This window comes from Aquarana catesbeiana, linkage group LG01 (genome assembly GCF_042186555.1).
Source record: "Aquarana catesbeiana isolate 2022-GZ linkage group LG01, ASM4218655v1, whole genome shotgun sequence".
NCBI lineage: Eukaryota > Metazoa > Chordata > Amphibia > Anura > Ranidae > Aquarana > Aquarana catesbeiana.
The window spans coordinates 981,564,424-981,584,708 of record NC_133324.1 but is presented as its reverse complement, the minus strand read 5'-3'; the positions used below and the strand labels follow the sequence as shown (position 1 = coordinate 981,584,708).

The following is a 20,285-nucleotide window of genomic DNA, read 5'->3' as shown; positions in this document are numbered from 1 at the left end:
TAAGTTAGATAGAGAAGAGAAGAATAATTTAGATAGAGAAGAGAAGAGAAGAATAAGTTAGAAAGAGAAGAGAAGAATAAGTTAGATAGAGAAGAGAAGAGAAGAATAATTTAGATAGAGAAGAGAAGAGAAGAATAAGTTAGATAGAGAAGAGAAGAGAAGAATAAGTTAAAAAAGAGAAGAGAAGAATAAGTTAGATAGAGAAGAGAAGAATAATTTAGATAGAGAAGAGAAGAGAAGAATAAGTTAAAAAAGAGAAGAGAAGAATAAGTTAGATAGAGAAGAGAAGAATAATTTAGATAGAGAAGAGAAGAGAAGAATAAGTTAGATAGAGAAGAGAAGAATAAGTTAAAAAAGAGAAGAGAAGAATAAGTTAGATAGAGAAGAGAAGAATAAGTTAGATCAGCCTTTCTCAACCAGTGTGCCGAGGCACACTGGTGTGCCGTCAGAGGTTCTCAGGTGTGCCGCGGGATCAGGGGAGAGAAGGGCTGTCAGATGAGTCCGATCTCCAGATCCCCTGCTCAACTGTACATCGGCACTGTGAGAAGCTCCGTCAGCCTCAAATGTGAAAGTAAAGTACAGGGGAGTGTGCTGTGCTCTCTGCTTCCCCCTACAGTGCAGTACCTGGCTGAATGAGGAAACTGGAAAGGTACTGTGGGATTTATACATGTGTCTCTGTGTGTGTCTGTCTCTCTGTCTGTGTGTGTGTGTGTGTACACGTGTCTGTATGTGTGTGTTTGAACATGTGTGTCTGTATGTGTGTTTGTGTGCACATGTGTCTGTATGTGTGTCTGTCTGTATGTGTGTGTTTGCGCATGTGTCTGTATGTGTATGTGTGTGTCTGTATATGTGTGTGTCTGTATGTGTGTGTGTGTGTTCATGTGTGTGCATGTGTCTGTATGCGTGTGTGTGTGTGTGTGCATTTGTCTGTATGCGTGTGTGTGCATGTGTCTGTATGTGCATGTGTGTGTGTGTGCATGTGTCTGTATGTGTGTGTGTCTGTATGTATGTGTGTGTGTGCATTTGTCTGTATGCGTGTGTGCATGTGTCTGTATTGTGTGTGTGTGTGTGTGTGTGTGTGTGTGCATGTGTCTATATGTGTATGTTAATTTTAATCCTGACCCTCCCCCTCCCCCCCATTCCTGTACCATCAGAACTGCTTTTGTAGGGCTTGTTTGTGATAGCAGCCAGGACTGCTGATCCTCATAAAAGCAATTCATGCAAGTATCGCATTTCAGAGGCATTTGACAGGCAGTAAAGAGGCATTATGTTGCCTCCCCACCACCTATTTTAAGCCCGTAAATGCAGCATCACTACACTGCAACCGTGCAATGCACACAGTTGCGGGGTAGTTGCAGTGCAGCCTCATTCACCCTGGGTATACCCTCCAGCTGCAGCCACAGCATGTGTACACCCCCAGCTGCTGCCTCTGCAGCTAAAGGGGGAGAAGTTGGGCAGGTAAAAATAGCTCAACCATGTGGTTTTACCGCCCCTCCAACCTGACATGTGAACAAGGTTCACATCTGTGTGGCTGTGTGCTGCGTGTAGGGAAGCCCATTCAGTCCCCAACCTTTTTTTTGAAATTGCACTGCACCAAAAGCACCCCACGTTTTCCAATGTGTGGGGTACCATTAAGAATTAATTGCACCCCTAAAGATCAGAGCATTTGTCTGTGTGTCAGGAACAAGCGCGATTTTGTGCGTGTTCCGTGACACACAGTAACGTGAACCAAGTATTGGACTGGGGTGCCTCAAGATTGAAAATACTTTTTAAGGGCGCCCCGACTGGAAAAAGGTTGAGAAACACTGAGTTAGATAGAGAAGAGAAGAGAAGAATAATTTAGATAGAGAAGAGAAGAGAAGAATAAGTTAGAAAGAGAAGAGAAGAATAATTTAGATAGAGAAGAGAAGAGAAGAATAAGTTAGAAAGAGAAGAGAAGAGAAGAGAAGAGAAGAGAAGAGAAGAGAAGAGAAGAGAAGAGAAGAGAAGAGAAGAGAAGAATAAGTTAGATAGAGAAGAGAAGAATAAGTTAGATAGAGAAGAGAAGAATAAGTTAGATAGAGAAGAGAAGAGAAGAGAAGAATAAGTTAGATAGAGAAGAGAAGAATAAGTTAGATAGAGAAGAGAAGAGAAGAGAAGAATAAGTTAGATAGAGAAGAGAAGAATAAGTTAAAAAAGAGAAGAGAAGAATAAGTTAGATAGAGAAGAGAAGAATAAGTTAGATAGAGAAGAGAAGAATAAGTTAGATAGAGAAGAGAAGAATAAGTTAAAAAAGAGAAGAGAAGGATAAGTTAGAAAAAAGAAGAGAAGAATAAGTCTTCTTTATTTCTTTGACCAGGCTAAATCCGAGGTCAACACCCATCTATCAATCATTCCAATTCCACCATTCTTTAGCCCACCAAATAAAACACACTGCCCTAAAGTGGCGTTAAAATGGCCACAGCAGCCATTTATTATAAATAACATACTGTATAAAATTTTTAAATAACAAAATTATGAATCTTATCAGGTTGCAAGTCATTGCAGGCACCATAAAACCTTCTGCCTGTGGCACCATCTCAGCTACATCCATGTGTGAAAGGGTGCAGTAAAACCAAAAACAAAACTGTGGGAGCAGCAAAAAACAAATGCGTCAAAATGTGAAATAACAAAAAAGGGGGGAATGATTAATGCGCTACCCTAAAAAACATATATATAAAGCTGCTACAAACCATATGACAAAAATGTAAAGAAAGGATCGAAATCAATTGTAGCGCTAAAAAACACATATGCAAATGAATACTGTGCACATGAAGGAAATGCCCCAATAATGACGTGTTATGGTGAAAAAAGGAAACAGTCCACAGTGGATATAAGTGATCCGTATGGTGGTTGGTTCAACTTTTCAACGGTCAGTACAGGTGTCATCAAGATAAACGGAAAGATGGAATACGCTTACCGGACAAGTTGGATTCTACTGCCAGGAGCATAGAATCAGTAGGGCTTTATGCCACCAAGGGCAGAGGTGTGGAACGGTGGAGGCAAGGGTAGAGCCTCTGCTGGGCCTGGGTATCCCTCTTGCTGGGCCTGGATGTCCCTCTTGGTCCACTGGAACAGGCTCCGGATGGATCCCAAACGAACGAGTGCTATCTCAATTCCTCAGGACATGTGAAGAAAAGAGGGATGCTTCTACATGGTGTAATTCAGGGGTTTTTTATTATTAAAAAACCACAATAAATAGAACATAAAACGTGATCATGGGTACAAAGCAGTGTGTGGGGTAATAAAAACGTCCTATGCGTTTCGATCCAAAAGATCTTCAACAGGGGCATATATGCCCCTGTTGAAGATCTTTTAGATCGAAACGCGTAGGGCGTTTTTATTACCATATATGCCCCTGTTGAAGATCTTTTGGATCGAAACGCGTAGGGCGTTTTTATTACCATATATGCCCCTGTTGAAGATCTTTTGGATCGAAACGCGTAGGGCATTTTTATTACCCCACACACTGCTTTGTACCCGTGATCACGTTTTATGTTCTATTTATTGTGGTTTTTTAATAATAAAAAACCCCTGAATTACACCATGTGGAAGCATCCCTCTTTTCTTCACATGTCCTGAGGAATTGAGATAGCACTCGTTCGTTTGGGATCCATCCGGAGCCTGTTCCAGTGGACCAAGAGGGACATCCAGGCCCAGCAAGAGGGATACCCAGGCCCAGCAGAGGCTCTACCCTTGCCTCCACCGTTCCACACCTCTGCCCTTGGTGGCATAAAGCCCTACTGATTCTATGCTCCTGGCAGTAGAATCCAACTTGTCCGGTAAGCGTATTCCATCTTTCCGTTTATCTTGATGACACCTGTACTGACCGTTGAAAAGTTGAACCAACCACCATACGGATCACTTATATCCACTGTGGACTGTTTCCTTTTTTCACCATAACACGTCATTATTGGGGCATTTCCTTCATGTGCACAGTATTCATTTGCATATGTGTTTTTTAGCGCTACAATTGATTTCGATACCATCTCAGCTGACCTCAGACATGTACTGGTCTACAACTACTCGGTCACTATGAGTTGACCAGACCAACTAGAGGACAGGACAGCAAATATGGGTCCCCGCCATTTTCCAAAAGCACCAAATTTAAACCACCTTAAATAACCCTAAACTGCCACCTTCTGCTACAACCCAAATCCAGGCCATTCAAATATGGTGGGAGGTAGGGACACAAAGACATCGGATCTCAGCCCACTTCTTGTGAGCAATCCAGTAAGTGCCTTTACTTTTATTTTTATTTTTTAACCACTTAAGGACCGGAAGGATATACCCCCTTCCTGACCAGGCCATTTTTTTTGCGATTCGGCACTGCATCGCTTTAACTGACAATTGCGCAGTTGTGCAATTTTGTACCCAAACGAAATTTATGTCCTTTTTTTCCCACAGACATCGAGGCTGCTGGCCACCCACGATCGGCTCCAGCATTGTGCAACACATCGCTCTTAAAGCCGTTCTTACCTGCCACCGGTGGCGGCCCGTGCAACAAACGCCGCCCCCCTATCCCTACTGCCGCCTCCCTATGCACCAATGCGCCAGATGCCGGATGCATGGACTCCTATGGCGGGGGTGGGAGGGGTGTATTTTTTTTGAAGCACCTGATTAGAGCCAGAGGCTCTAATAGGCTTCAGATAAGGGTGGGCCCGGGGCGCAGAGAGCACGCCCTGATCCCACCCAATTTTTTGACCATAGCAAATGAATATTCGCTATTTTTACACCGCATTGCCTCCCCATCAATCTGGAGGCAGGTCAGTGAGACCTGTCTCCTGATTGGCCAAAGCGCCAGGCATCCCTATATGCTCATCCCTTTGGTGGAAATGGGACAGAGCGGAGGAAGCTGACTGGAGAGGAGACGCAGGAGAAGAGGACACCTTACCAAGGTAAGGACCGGTCCTCCTGCACAGGGTGTCCCGCGATCCATCCGCAGGGGGCGGGTGTGAGTGGGATGGCACAGTGGCAGCGTTTGATGGGCACAGTGGCTGCAATCGATGTCACAGTGGCAGCATTTGATGGGCACAGTGGCTGCAATCGATGTCACAGTGGCAGCATTTGAGGGCACAGTGGCAGTGTTTCATGGGCACAGTGGCTGCGTTTGATGGGCACAGTGGCAGTTTCATGGGCACAGTGGCAGCATTTGATGGCACAATGGCAGCGTTTTGGCACAGTGGCAGCGTTTCATGGGCACAGTGGCTGCAATTGATGGCACAGTGGCAGCATTTGAGGGCACAGTGGCTGCGTTTGATGGGCACAGTGGCAGAGTTTGATGGCACAGTGGCAGCGTTTGATGGCACAGTGGCAACCTTTGATGGGCACAGTGGCAGTATATGATGGGCACACTGGCAGCATTTGATGGGCACACTGGCAGCATATGATGGGCACACTGGCAGCATATGATGGGCACACTGGCAGCTTTTGATGGCACAGTGGCAGCATTTGATGGCACAGTGGCTGCAATTGATGGGCACAGTGGCAGTGTTTGATGGGCACAGTGGCTGCGTTTTATGGGCACAGTGGCTGCATTTGATGTGCACAGTGGCAGCGTTTGATGGCACAGTGGCAGCCTTTGATGGGAACAGTAGCAGCATTTGATGGCACAGTGGCAGTGTTTGATGGCACCATGGTTGTAATTGATGGGCACAGTGGCAGCATTTGATGGCACAGTGGCAGCGTTTTATGGCACAGTGGTTGTAATTGATGGGCACAGTGGCAGCATTTGATGGGCACAGTGGCTGTATTTGATGCGTACAGTGGCTGCATTTGATGGGCACAGTGGCTGCATTTGATGCATACAGTGGCTGCATTTGATGGGCACAGTGGCTGCATTTGATGGGCACAGTGGCAGCGTTTGATGGCTCAGTGGCAGCGTTTGATGGCACAGTGGCAGCGTATGAGGGCACAGTGGCAGCGTTTGATGGGCACAGTGGCTGCAATTGATGGCACAGTGGCAGCGTTTGAAGGCACAGTGGCAATGTTTGATTGGCACAGTGACTGCATTTGATGGGCACAGTGGCAAATTTTGAGCTGGTCGGCAAGTGGCAAATTTTGAGCTGGTCGGCAAGCGATTAAACAAGTTAACTCGATACTGCCTGGTTCCCCTTCTGTCCAGTCAAGTAGGCCTTGTGCTTGATCCACTTCCCTCATAGCTCTAATAAAATCAGCCCCATCATCTCTATTAGATGTCACACCCTTGTTCTTCCTGTCCCCGTACACAGCTGACCACAGTTTGCAGACACAGAGAAGCTCTCAGGTCTCACTACCTCTTCTCCTTCAGATGCAGAAACCACAGAACATCATATGAGAGCAGAGACACCATGGAGGAGGACGCTGAGTCTGTCCAGAGGAGCGCTCAGAAAGCAGGTAACCTGGGGAGGGATGGAGGTAACACACTGGGTACGGAGGGCCCACAGCTGTAGTCTATCATAGGGGACAATGCTGTGCTGAACCCCAGAGTGGCCAATCACAGATCAGCTACTGGGAGGTGTGAGTAGTTGATGGAGGTTTTTGCTGAAGGTCACCTCTTCTCCTTGTACTGCGCTATAAACAGAATTGTACAGATGGGGAAGTTATTAGAACCTTTATGTATACGTAATATCTTCCCATCAAATGATATAATTCTTCTCTGTGAGTGCTGGCTGTGAGGATTTAATTGAATACATTGGTATTAGGTTAACCACTTCAGCTCTGGAAGGTCCCCCCCTTCATGACCATCCCATTTTTTGCGATACAGCACTGCATTAATTTAACTGACCATTGCACGGTTGTGTGACGTTGTACTCAAAATAAAATTGATGTTCCTTTTTTTTTCCACTAATAGAGCTTTCTTTTGGTGGTATTCGGTCACCTCTGCGGTTTTTATTCTACAAACAAAAAAAGAGCGACAATTTTGAAAACAAAAACAATATTTTTTTTTATTTTCTGGTATAAAACATCCAATAAAAAAAAAGGAATACCTTCTTACTCATCGTCATCTTTCGATGGAACCAGGCAAGGATGCCCTTTATCCCCCCTCCTTTTCATTCTTGGTCTGGAACCCCTAGCTGCAGCCATTTGCATCCAACCTGATATACGGGGAGTTCTGCTGCGCCAAAAAGAATATAAGCTGTCCCTGTTTGCAGATGATGTCCTTGTTGACTCTGACTAGGCCTCATATCTCTCTCCCTAATTTTATAGCTTTATTGAAGGACTTCAACTCTATATCTGGATATAAAATCAATGCAAGTAAAACAGAAGCTCTACCTCTACACATCCCGCCTTCAGATCTCATCATTCTCAAACAAAACGACTCTTTTCATTGGTGTCCAGACCCCCTCAAATATCTAGGTGTAAACATAACCTCCTCGTACTTTATTTCAACCAACTATCCCCCACTCTTTCGGGACATTGACCGGCTCTTGCGACAATGGGATATTTATCCCATTTCCCTCTTATGCCGCATCAATGTCCTGAAGATGTCTATAATGCCAAGGCTCCTTTATCTATTTGACACCCTCCCGATTTCTATTCCCATGTCACAACTTAAAGCCATGCAGAGAGCATTTCTTAACTTCATCTGGCACTATAAAGCACATAGGATCGCAAGCTCAGTAATGTTTGCCCCCAAGTCACGGGGCGGGTTGGGAGCCCCAGATCTTATTAAATATTATTTTGCCACACATCTTAAAACAACTATCACTTGGTCCTCCAGAATGGCACCCAACATATGGGCAGAGATTGAAATGAGCATCACTAGACCGGTACATCCCTGTGCCATGACCTGGGCAGATCTAAACTCTTCCATAAGCCAACTTAGGAACATATGCCTAGGCCCAATGTTATTCTCTCTTGCCCTATGGAATAAATGCTCCCGTCAGTTCTCTCTTGCATCCCCGTGTCCTCCGCTGTTAAATGTGCTGTTCAATCCCGATATCCCTGACAGCCTATCATACAGTAGAATGCTTCCATGGACACAGGCAGGCATTTTCCAGCTTCGAAACATTGTACATCCCCTCACCCATACACTTCCACCCTTGGAAGAATTGCAAAAGAAATACCAGATCCCTAAACAATTATTTTACTCCTACCTTCCGATTAGACACTACTTTGCCTCTAAATCCTCTACTTTGAGCCTTGATAGACCTACTCTGTTTGAACTCCTATGTGCTCAAGGACCGTATCAAACACATCTCATTACTGACATCTATAGGTTCTTACATAACGCAACCCCTATTACTGACACCTCCCATTCATATATGCATAGGCGTGCGCACAGGGTGTGCCAGGTGTGCCTGGGCACACCCTAATCACCCCGTGTGGTGCAAATTTCCAATGTTTAGTCCCCTGATATTTCACCAAATAAAAAAAAATCAATTTTTTTCTCCTAAAAAAATTGTAAAAAAATTATTAAAATAATATTGTAACTGCCCTACTGACACCACCAATATTTGCCCTTATGACACCATTCACTGCTCTACTGACACCTTCCGCATATATACACATGCACACACATATATGTTTGAGCTTTGGGGTGCACACCCTAATGCAATAGGCTGCGCACACCTATGCATATATGCAAAAATGGTCCCAGTTAGTGAATCGCTCTATCCCTCTCCCTCAGTGGCAGAAGATTTGGGAGGCTATTTCCAAATCATCACAATGTGTGGAACAAAAAGAGACGGCTTATAAAATATTATTTTTCTGGTATAAAACTCCTGAATTTTTGCATAGGTACGATCCCAAGACTCCTCGGGTATGTTGGAGATGCCGGGGAGACATTGGCTCGCATTTTCACATTTTTTGGGACTGCCCCCTGGTACGCCCATTTTGGATAGCCATTCAGACCTTTATACGGGACTTGTTTGGTGTCTCCCTTCCACTGGATCCTGTCCACTTTCTGTTAGGTCTGCCGATCCCTGGCCTCTCTAAATATGTCCAAAAATTGGCCACCTTTATTTTACTTGCTGAAAAACGGGCTATACCCTGGCGATGGCTTTGCCCCTCCCAGCCTTCTCTCTCACAGGTCCTACAAAGGAGCAGATCTGTAGAATGGAACGCCTTACTGCAATAGTACATGATACCCTCAATTTTCCAAAATCTGGGATCTGTGGGATCATTTGGACCTTAATCCTGGTATTAGTTCCTTATCCCCCGCTGATGTACCACTCCCCTGAAATGCCTACCCATTGGGTACCCATTTATCTGCCTGATGTTCTTTTATCGTGTTGTTTTTTTTTTTTATTTCTTTCCCTTTATCTGACCCTCCTCATTTACTTTTATCTCCCCTGAACTATATAGCTTAAGTCTAGATTAGATTTTCATTATATTGGTAGCGATGTGACTGCTTTAAAAAAAAAAAGAAAAATCTTTTTTCACTGAAGGGCCCACCCATCGCCGCTCGTTCTGCCACTGAGGGGCCCACCTGCCCCCGCCCGTTCTGCCACTGAGGGGTCCACCCACCGCTGCTTGTTCTGCCACTGAGGGGCTCATCCGCCACTGCCCGTTCTGCCACTGAGGGGCCCACCTGCCACCGCCCGTTCTGCCACTGAGGGGCCCACCTGCCGCCGCCTGTTCTGCCACTGAGGGGCCCACCTGCCACCACCCGTTCTGCCACTGAGGGGCCCACCTGCCGCCGCTTGTTCTGCCACTGAGGTGCCCACCTGCCACCGCCTATTCTGCCACTGAGGGGCCTACCCTAAACCTCTCATTCTGCCACTGAGGGGCCCACCCGCCACCGCCCGTTATGTCACTGAGGGGCCCACCTGCCACCGCCCGTTCTGCCACTGAGGGGCCCACCTGCCGCTGCCCATTCTGCCACTGAGGGGCCTACCCGCCGCCACCTGTTCTGCCACTGAGGGGTCCACCCACCGCCGCTTGTTCTGCCACTGAGGGGCTCATCCGCCACTGCCTGTTCTGCCACTGACGGGCCCACCCGCCACTGCCCGTTCTGCCACTGAGGGGCCCACCTGCCACCGCCCGTTCTGCCACTGAGGGGCCCACCTGCCGCCGCCTGTTCTGCCACTGAGGGGCCCACCTGCCACCGCCTATTCTGCCACTGAGGGGCCTACCCTAAACCTCTCATTCTGCCACTGAGGGGCCCACCCGCCACCGCCCGTTATGTCACTGAGGGGCCCACCTGCCACCGCCCGTTCTGCCACTGAGGGGCCCACCTGCCGCTGCCTATTCTGCCACTGAGGGGCCTACCCGCCGCCTGTTCTGCCACTGAGGGGTCCACCCACCGCCGCCCATTCTGCCACTGAGGGGCCCGCCAGCCGCCATTCATTCTGCCACTTTAAGGGGTCCACCTGCCCCTCTCACTACTGTAGGAGGGGGGGTGGCCGACCCCAGTCCACCTTTGATGGGAGACTAAGCACTGTCACTGCAGACCGCCCCGCAGCCATGTAGAGAAGAGACACTGAATGAGAAAGTCAGCTGACCAGCTTACGAACAATAGAGAGAAGAGGGGAGATCTCCTCTCTGTGAGGAGACCCCATGACAGCAGAGGCATCCCTGGAGGCACGTGGAGAGATATACTGAGGGGAATCGACTGACAAAGTAAGTGAGAAGAAATTGCCAGTGCAACTGATCCTGTCCTCCCCCTACTCCTCGTTTACTTTTATCTCCCCTGAACTATATAGCTTAAGTCTAGATTTTCGTTATATTGGTGGCGATGTGACTGCTTTAAAAAAAAAAAAAAAAGAAAAATTTTTTTCAGATATGATATAAGTTGTATACAAAACTTCAGTGTTTCTACACATGTTTTTGTTTGTATGGAAAATTTTTTTCAATAAAAATCACAATTTAAAAAAAAAAAGAAAAAAGTAAAAAATCTAATTTCTTTATCAGTTTAGGCCAATATGTATTCTGCTACATATTATTGGTGAAAAAATCTCAATAAGCGTATATTGATTGGTAACAAAAGTTATCACGTCTACGATATATTTATTGATGTTGTTTTTTTTTTTCTAGTAATGGAGGCGATCAGCAACTTATAGACTGTGACATTGCGGCAGACAAATCAGACATTAGCTGACACTTTTGACACTTTTTTGGGGACCAGTAACACCAATATAGTGGTCAGTGCTAAAAAAAATATGCACTGTCACTGTACTAATGACACTGGCCTGGAAGCTGTTAACATCAGGGGCAATCAAAGGGTTAAATATGTGCCTAGGGAGTGCTTGCTAACTGTGTGGGGGGAGTTGCTTTATCTGTAAGAAGACAGAGATCCGTGTTCCTGCTTAGCAGAAACACAAGATCTCCATCTTCTTCTGTCACAGAACGGCGGTCTGCCTTGTTTACATCGGCAGACCGCCATTCTGTCTGCCTCGGGAATGATCAGCGGGTCTGCCGGAACCCGCTGATTGGCTCCTGCTGTGTCTAATCACAGTTTGTTTGCGCCCTAGGCCTTGGAAGAGTGAAATCACGTACAGGTCCATGATTTCACCCCGGAGGGCCACTGCCCCGCAGTATATGTGCGTAAGGTGGTCAGCAAGGGGTTAATTATGCATTTTGGGAGTTCGATTTTCTGTTATTTTTCAATCTGTGTAATTTATTCTATGTTGTAATTTAATATCATGGATGGTTTATTAGAGTGTAGTTTTACTTTAGTATTATTTGGTAGTAATTGCTGTTATTGGTGATTAGATTGTGTCTTGTTCCATTCATTATTGTGATCTTGTGTTGTCTTTGTTAAATGTAACGGTATCTTAATAATTTTCCTTTGGGATTAATAAAGTATTCTTAATCTGAATTACAGGGGAACTAAAGGGAGGATACTCACTTACCCAAGGCTCCCTTTGCCGGCGCTGGCACTTTCCTCTGTATGCCGAGTTTTATCCATCTTCATTGGCCAGTGCGGAATGACATCACACTTGCAATCGGACCCTGGCATTCTGCCAATGTGGGGGGGCTAGGAGTGCAGGATTGGTGGCCAGTCTGTGCTGTAAAAGCCGAGCACTTTTCTCCTGTCCGTATGTCCGTGACAGGAGAAGAGTGCTATGGCTGTGCTGTAGTGTAGGCTCGGAACTGCTGCTACTACTCAGCGGACAGGGGGCAGGTCTGGTGGTGTATCCTACAGCGTGCCCCCTTATTACTTTCAGAGTGCCCCCTTAGTGCCTTCAGAGTGCCCCTTTACATCCCCTGCCAGAGTGCCCCCATAATACCTACAAAGTGCCCCCTTAAATTCTCTAGGCTGCCCCTTTACATCCTCCTCCAGAGTGCCCCCTTAGTACTACTTAGTACTACATTGAATCCAAAGTCAAATTAGTTCAGGGTCCCCAGGCATACACCTCACAAAGAGTAGTTTTCCCTTAAAATCCAGGGACCATAGTCAAAAGGCAAGAGGCTGGCATTCAGTCCTCTCCAAAAGCCTCTCTCCAAGCTAGGTCTGTGACACCCTTTATTAAAATAATAAAATACTCAACAAAAAGTCCCTTGTTGTAATGCTCACAGCCCAGCAACTCTCTGGAATTAAAATCCCAACAGACTTGGTGCACACAAATCTACTCTCTGTGCTGTAATCAGCTATATAAGGGAAGGGGTGGGTATAGTCATGACATCATTGGCCAAATATGGACATGGCCTTGTGTCACCACTATCCCTGTCCCTTTTATTACATGGCCGGGGATTCCCAGCCATGTAAGTCAATGGTGTCAGTGACATCAGCAGTTGCTAGGGACACAGCAAGTACCAGCACTTGCCGCTTCCTTAGCAACCATTGACAGTGTGAAGCTATCATATATGAATGCAGTAGAAATACCTTTACATGATGTTTGGCTCCCGCAGTATAGAAGGTGGAATTCCAGAAGTTCAAGTATTGTTCTGAATGCCCAAACAGCCAAAATTCAGTCTGATGGTACGTATACCTACTCACAACTCAAATCTTGCACCCAGCCCAAACTCCTTCATCCAAACCATAACCTTTACTCAAACTAAAGTCCTCAAACCCCCTTAACCAGTATACATTAGTCATCCAGTCTTAAATCACCACCCAACCCAAATCTTGTATTCAAGACTCCCTTATCTACAGGGGGGTGCAGTGAGGTGAGTGACTGGCGAGGCACCGGCTAGTGTCAGAGCCAGAAACACAGGTTAGATACGCCGCAAACGTTAGAGCGAGAGCAATAATTCTAGCACTAGACCTCCTCTGTAACTCTAAACATGTAACCTGTAATCATTTTTAAAGCGTTGCCTGTAGAGATTTTTAAGTACCAAAGTTTGGTGCCATTCCACCAGTGTGCGCAATTTTAAAGCGTGACATGTTAGGTATCTATTTACTCGGTGTATCATCTTTCACATTATACAAAAAAATTTGGGGCTAACTTTAGTGTTTTTTTTTTTTTTTTTTTTATTCTCACGAAACAGTTTTTTTCCAAAAAAAAAGTATGAAAAATTGCTGCGCAAATACCTTGTTACTTAAAAAGTTGCAACGACCGCCATGTTATGTTTGGGTGTTCTGAGTAATTTTCTAGCAAAATTTTCTATCAAAAAAATGATGACTTTTACATGTAGGAGAGAAGTGTCAGAATTGGTCTGGGTGGGAAGGGGTTAATTACCATCAGTAATATACAAATAATTATTATATATTGTTTTTAAGGTAATTTACTATATTTTCAAAATCTGTACTCAAGCAGGTGACTTAACGGACAAAATACTGAAGTTTAAAGTTATAACTTCCAACCAGTAATTTCCCAGTAAATAGATAAATAATAAATTATTATCTTATAACATATACTGTCATGCCTTTGGAAGTGTTTCTTATGCTCTTTTGTTTAATTGTTGAATATGCTAATGGTATGTAAAGTAAATTGTAATATTGCCATCTAGTGGCTCTTTTACATACTTAGTATCTGTAAATAATTTACTGAAGGTAGATGTAGATTGTTGCTTAAAAGCCACAGTAGCTTCCCATAATTCCTGTGGACTATACCATGAGGTCTTAGAGACAGCCCCCAGTAGATATCTTCCATCTTCTCCAGAGGACTCCACACCTATTCTGCTGCAATTCTAATGTCAGCCTAATGGAAACATCGCCGGTATATTTATAACCCCTTTCCCTAATTAGAATAGTGTGTTAGGAATGTATATGTGTATGTTGTGTATACTGATTGTATGTTATTTCCTTTATTTTAGTTTTACTCTAACTTCCCTGCAATAAAAGTTGAAAAAACAACCTTGTGCCTGCCTCAATGAGTTGTTAAAGAGGGAGTCCACCCAAAAAAAAAATATTAAAAGCCAGCAGCTACAAATTCTGCAGCTGCTGACTTTTAATACATGGCCACTTACCTGTCCCAGGGTCCAGCGATGTCGGCAGCCGACGCCGATAAATCGCTTGACTCTCGGCAGCTGCCGCCACCATCCTAGGTGAGGGGATCAGGAAGTGAAGCGTTGCGGCTTTACTTCCCGGTTCCCTACTGCGCACACGTCGTAACTGGTCCCCGCTATCTCCTGGGACCTGTGTGTTTCCCTGGAGACAGTGTGGAGGGACAGGAAGAGGCATAGACTCCCATGGGAGTCTATGCCAGAAGTGGGTGCAAATACCTGTCTTAGACAGGTATCTGCACCCCCCTGAAAGGTGCCAAATGTGACACTGGAGGGGGGGAGGGTTCCGAAAAGCGGAAGTTCTATTTTTGTGTGGAACTCCGCTTTAAGGGAGTTGAGTTAACTGTCTGTCTAATTATACCTCAGCCATGTATAGTGAGGGCAGAACATATACAGCATAATGATATATGATTTAGCTTGTACCTTTTTAGCAGGCAGAAGATTCTCATTCTCCCTCTTAACAGTGAGAGAAAAACATGGGATTGTGGGTAAACCTTATACACATAAACACATGTTTTTTCCTTCTAGTTAAGAGGGCTGGGCTGGAAGGGAGAATTTGTCTTTTAGACACTCCCCCTTCTATGACACTGCAGTGAGAGGCATGCCTCCACTGCAGCATTTTTATTGGATTATTACAGCTTGGACCAATGGTGCATTATCATTGGTCCAAGGCTCCAAGCTGTCCATTGAGCTCAGTGCTTCTGACAAGAAGTGAGGAGAGGCTCCGTGAGCTCATCCTCTCAGTCTGCTGCAAACAGAGTGTATTTAAACTGGCCGCTCTGTATGCAGCTTCTGACAGGCTGCACAAGAAGCCCTGTGTCTGCAGAACTATAGGTAGGTGACAGGAGCCCTGGTGGTGGGGTAGGACTTCAGTTACCTACCCCCCAAATTTGGGGTCTCTGTGACCCCAGTTCACCAAGCTGCGACCCTCAAAGCTCAATCTTTTTTTTGTTTTTGTTTTTTTATGTTCATGGCTAGGGATGAGCCGAACACCCCCTGTTCGGTTCGCACTAGAACATGCAAACAGGAAAAAAGTTTGTTCGAACACGCGAACACCGTTAAAGTCTATGGGACACGAACATGAATAATCAAAAGTGCTAATTTTAAAGGCTTATATGCAAGTTATTGTCATAAAAAGTGTTTGGGGACCTGAGTCCTGCCCCAGGGGACATGGATCAATGCAAAAAAAGTTTTAAAAATGGCTGTTTTTTCAGGAGCAGTGATTTTAATAATGCTTAAACAATAAAAGTGTAATATCCCTTTACATTTCGTAGCTGGGGGGTGTCTATAGTATGCCCGTAAAGGGGCGCATGTTTCCCGTGTTTAGAACAGTCTGACAGCAAAATGACATTTGGAAGGAAAAATTCCATTTAAAACTACCCGCGGCTATTGCATTGCCGACAATACACATAGAAGTTAATTGATAAAAACGGCATGGGAATTCCCCACAGGGAAACCCCGAGCCAAAATTTGTTTAAAAAAATGACGTGGCAGTCCCCCTAAATTCCATACCAGGCCCTTATCCGAGCACACAACCTGGCAGGCCGCAGGAAAAGAGGGGGGGACGAGAGTGCGGCCCCCCCTCCTGAACCGTACCAGGCCACATGCCCTCAACATTGGGAGGGTGCTTTGGGGTAGCCCCCCAAAACACCTTGTCCCCATGTTGATGAGGACAAGGGCCTCATCCCCACAACCCTGGCCGGTGGTTGTGGGGGTCTGCGGGCGGGGGGCTTATCAGAATCTGGAAGCCCCCTTTAACAAGGGGACCCCCAGATCCCGGCCCCCCTGTGTGAAATGGTAAGGGGGTACTTACCCCTACCATTTCACTAAAAAACTGTCAAAAATGTTAAAAATGACAAGAGACAGTTTTTGACAATTCCTTTATTTAAATGCTTCTTCTTTCTTCTATCTTCCTTCATCTTCTTCTTCTTCTGGTTCTTCTGGCTCTTCTGGTTCTTCCTCCGGCGTTCTCATCCAGCATCTCCTCTGCGGCGTCTTCTATCTTGTTCTCCTCGGGCCGCTCCGCACCCATGGCATGGGGGGAGGGTCCCACTCTTCTCTTCATCTTCTTCTTCATCCACTTCTCTTCTTCCTTCTTCTCTTCTTCATTTTCTTCTCCGGGCCGCTCCGCATCCATGCTGGCATGGAGGGAGGCTCCCGCTGTGTGACGGAGTCTCCTCGTCTGACGGTTCTTAAATAACAGGGGCGGGGCCACCCGGTGACCCCGCCCCCCTCTGACGCATGGTGACTTGACGCGACTTCCCTGTGACGTCACGGGAAATGCCACAGGGAAGTCCCGTCATGTCCCGTGCGTCAGAGGGGGCGGGGTCACTGGGTGGCCCCGCCCCCCGCTATTTAAGAACCGTCAGCCGAGGAGACGCCATCACACAGCGGGAGCCTTCCTCCATGCCAGCATGGATGCGGAGCGGCCCAGAGAAGAAAATGAAGAAGAGAAGAAGAGAAGAAGGAAGAAGAGAAGAGGATGAAGAAGAAGATGAAGAGAAGAGCGGGAGCCTCCCCCCATGCCATGGGTGCGGAGCGGCCCGAGAAGAAGGTAGAAGACGCCACGGAGGAGATGCTGGACGAGAACGCCGGAAGAAGAGCCAGAAGAACCAGAAGAAGATGAAGGAAGATAGAAGAAAGAAGAAGCTTTTAAATAAAGGAATTGTCAAAAACTGTCTCTTGTCATTTTTTAAATTTTTGACAGTTTTTTAGTGAAATGGTAGGGGTAAGTACCCCCTTACCATTTCAAACAGGGGGGGCGGGATCTGGGGGTTCCCTTGTTAAAGGGGGCTTCCAGATTCCAATAAGCCCCCCGCCCGCAGACCCCCACAACCACCGGCCAGGGTTGCGGGGATGAAGCTACCCCAAAGCACCCTCCCAATGTTGAGGGCATGTGGCCTGGCATGGTTCAGGAGGGGGGGGCGCACTCTCGTCCCCCCCTCTTTTCCTGCGGCCTGCCAGGTTGCGTGCTCGGATAAGGGTCTGGTATGGATTTTTGGGGGGACCCCATGCCATTTTTTTTTTTTTTGGCGCGGGGTTCCCCTTAAAATCAATACCAGACCTGAAGGGCCTGATATGGAATTTAGGGGGACTCCCACTTCATTTTTTTTTTTAAATTTTGGTTCGGGGTTCCCCTGTGTTGAATTCCCATGCCGTTTTTATCAATGAACTTCTATGTGTATTGTCGGCAATGCAATAGCCGCGGGTAGTTTTAAATGAAATTTTTTCTTCGAAATGTCATTTTGCTTTCAGACTGTTCTAAACACGGGAAACATGCGCCCCTTTACAGGCATATTATAGACACCCCCCAGGTACGAAATTTAAAGGGATATTACACTTTTATTGTTTGACTTTAAGCATTATTAAAATCACTGCTCCTGAAAAAACGGCCGTTTTTAAAACTTTTTTTTGCATTGATCCATGTCCCCTGGGGCAGGACCCAGGTCCCCAAACACTTTTTATGACAATAAGCCTTTAAAATTAGCACTTTTGATTTCTCCCATAGACTTTTAAAGGGTGTTCTGCGGCATTCGAATTTGCCACGAACACCCCAAATTGTTCTCTGTTCGGCGAACTTGCGAACAGCCAATGTTCGAGTCGAACATAAGTTCAACTCGAACTCGAAGCTCATCCCTATTCATGGCTCTTCCTCCCCTGACTGCACGTCCCTGCTTATCTAAGCCAAACCTCTTCTCCAAGACACCCTTACCCAAATATTATCCAAGTACTCTTAACTAACCCAGCCTCTTTCAGTCTAAACCTTTTTCTCATTTTCAAACACCGATATTTAGCATCAGACTCAAAGAAAGTCACAATTATTCAATCCAGATGGCGTTACACAACCAAATCTCCCCAACCAACTTAGCCGCCTCATCCAAACCACTGTGTAAGCAGGTGCTTCTAAAAAGGGGTTTCGGTGTAAAATTTTATTTTTCGTTATTTCTCTGGGTTCTGGCTATTTTGCTGTCCGCCTGCCTGTGCATTTTAACCACCTCAGTACCGGACACTTTCACCCCCTTCCTGCCCAGGCCAATTTTCAGTCACAGTTTGAACGCCAATTACTCAGTCATGCAGCACTGTACACAAATTAAAATTTTATATTTTTTTTTTAGAAGATAGAGCTTTCATTTGGAAGTATTTAATAACCAATATTTTTTTGTTTTTTTGTTAAATAAATGAAAAAGACTAAACATTTTGAAAAGAAAATGTGTTTTTCTTTGTTTCTGTTATAAAATGTTGCAAATAAATACATTTAGGCCAAAATGTATTCTTCTCCATTTCTTTGGTGAAAATAACCCAAATCATTGTATATTATTTAGGAAAGTTGTAGGAAAGTTATAGAGTCCCCAAACTATGGGATAAATATGAAAAATTGATCAATCCTGATGTACTGATTTTTTTGTTGTTTACATACTGTGACCATAGCAATACAATGTTACCATAGTAACACTGTTCTACTCTGAGGAAGTGATCAGGATTTTTTTTGCACACTATGATTGCTTATAGTGATAATCAATGCTATAATAGTAACCATTTTTTGTAAATGAAATCCAATCATTCAGTGTGTACTATTATGATTAGTTGTGATTGGCCACAGCTAATCACATGGCACAGATGTAATTGGCCCTGTCTGTACCATGTGATCACTGTGACCAAATGACTGAGATCAACACAATAGCACACAATAAATGGCATGAATGGAAGCCATCTATTGTGTACAATTGTCATGTGATCTGCTGTGATTGGTCACAGCGATCACATGGTACCGGCAGCAGCAAACGGATCTGTCATCCGCTGTCATCTGTGACAGGTCGAGCGGCAGCATGGCCCATGGGGCGCATGTGAGGTACAATTCAGGGAGGGAATCATATGATGTCCACCCAGGATAAGAAAGCTCCCACCGGGGCCATTATAATATGATGGCAGGGCGAGAGCTCTCATATTATCGTTAAGCAGTTAATGTAAGGTTATTGTGCTGTTATTTGTGGCAGACCCTGCTGAGATAGTGGACACTGAGAAGCAAGGGTTTATGCTGCTGATTAGGTTTTCCTTTGCTTTCAGGGGAATACCTCCCCCTGCTGGTCACATCATATAAATAGGGGCTCACTGAGTCCTGGGGCCGGGGGGGGGGGTGTTCGGTTGGTGGTCCCTGCCACTCAGCACCCCTTACAGAAGCTCAGTTGGAGTTCCTGAGGGGCCAGGACTTACATAGAAGTATGCTGCCAGTTACGGATTTACTAACAGTTATAGTATATTGCTACCAAACTATGGATTTACTGCATACAATGGACTCTTGCCTTACAAAAGGCTTCTAATGGACTTTACTACCTAAATAAGACATAACTACCTCATGTGGCACTGCAACAGGGGCACCTTGAGAACTTAGAAAATAGCTATGAGTAAGCACTTAGTGTAAGTGCGAAACGCGTCAACTATTCTTGTACCACCCCACAGTCCTGTTTTGTGTACCCCATGATCCTGTATTTTGAATAAAAAAACAGATTTATCCATTCCAGTGTGCGGCTGTCCAGGTCTTCTTGTTCTCTTCTACTTGCATCAGCATTTATCCAGCACCTGGGGCTCTTCTCTTCCTGGAGGTAATGAGACACAAGCACTCTGGTTTTAAGCCCCTCTTTGAGCGGAGGATCCCACATTACCTTGAGAACTTTGTCAGGAATGTGTGCGGAGATATCATGGAGAACTGTCCCTTTGTTACCTCCAACTACTTTAGTGAAAGAACTGTATTGTTCAATTGCCTGGTCTTAAAGGGGTTGTAAAGGTTCCTTTAAAAAACAAAAAACAAACATACCTCCTCTGTGCACAAGGGTTTTGCACAGAGTGGCCCCGATCCTCCACTTCTGGGGTCCCCAGCAGCGCTCCTGGCTTCTCCCCACATCGAGTGCCCCCCACAGAGAGCCGCATTCCATGGAGGGGCACTCGTGCGGGCGCGC

General features: G+C 45.6%; 1 pseudogene; it reads left to right on the top strand.

Annotated features, from left to right (window-relative positions):
* Positions 1 to 6,212: 6,212 nt before the first annotated feature.
* Positions 6,213 to 20,285, top strand: part of LOC141129039 (killer cell lectin-like receptor subfamily B member 1B allele C) — a 33,480-nt pseudogene continuing 19,407 nt past the window's right edge.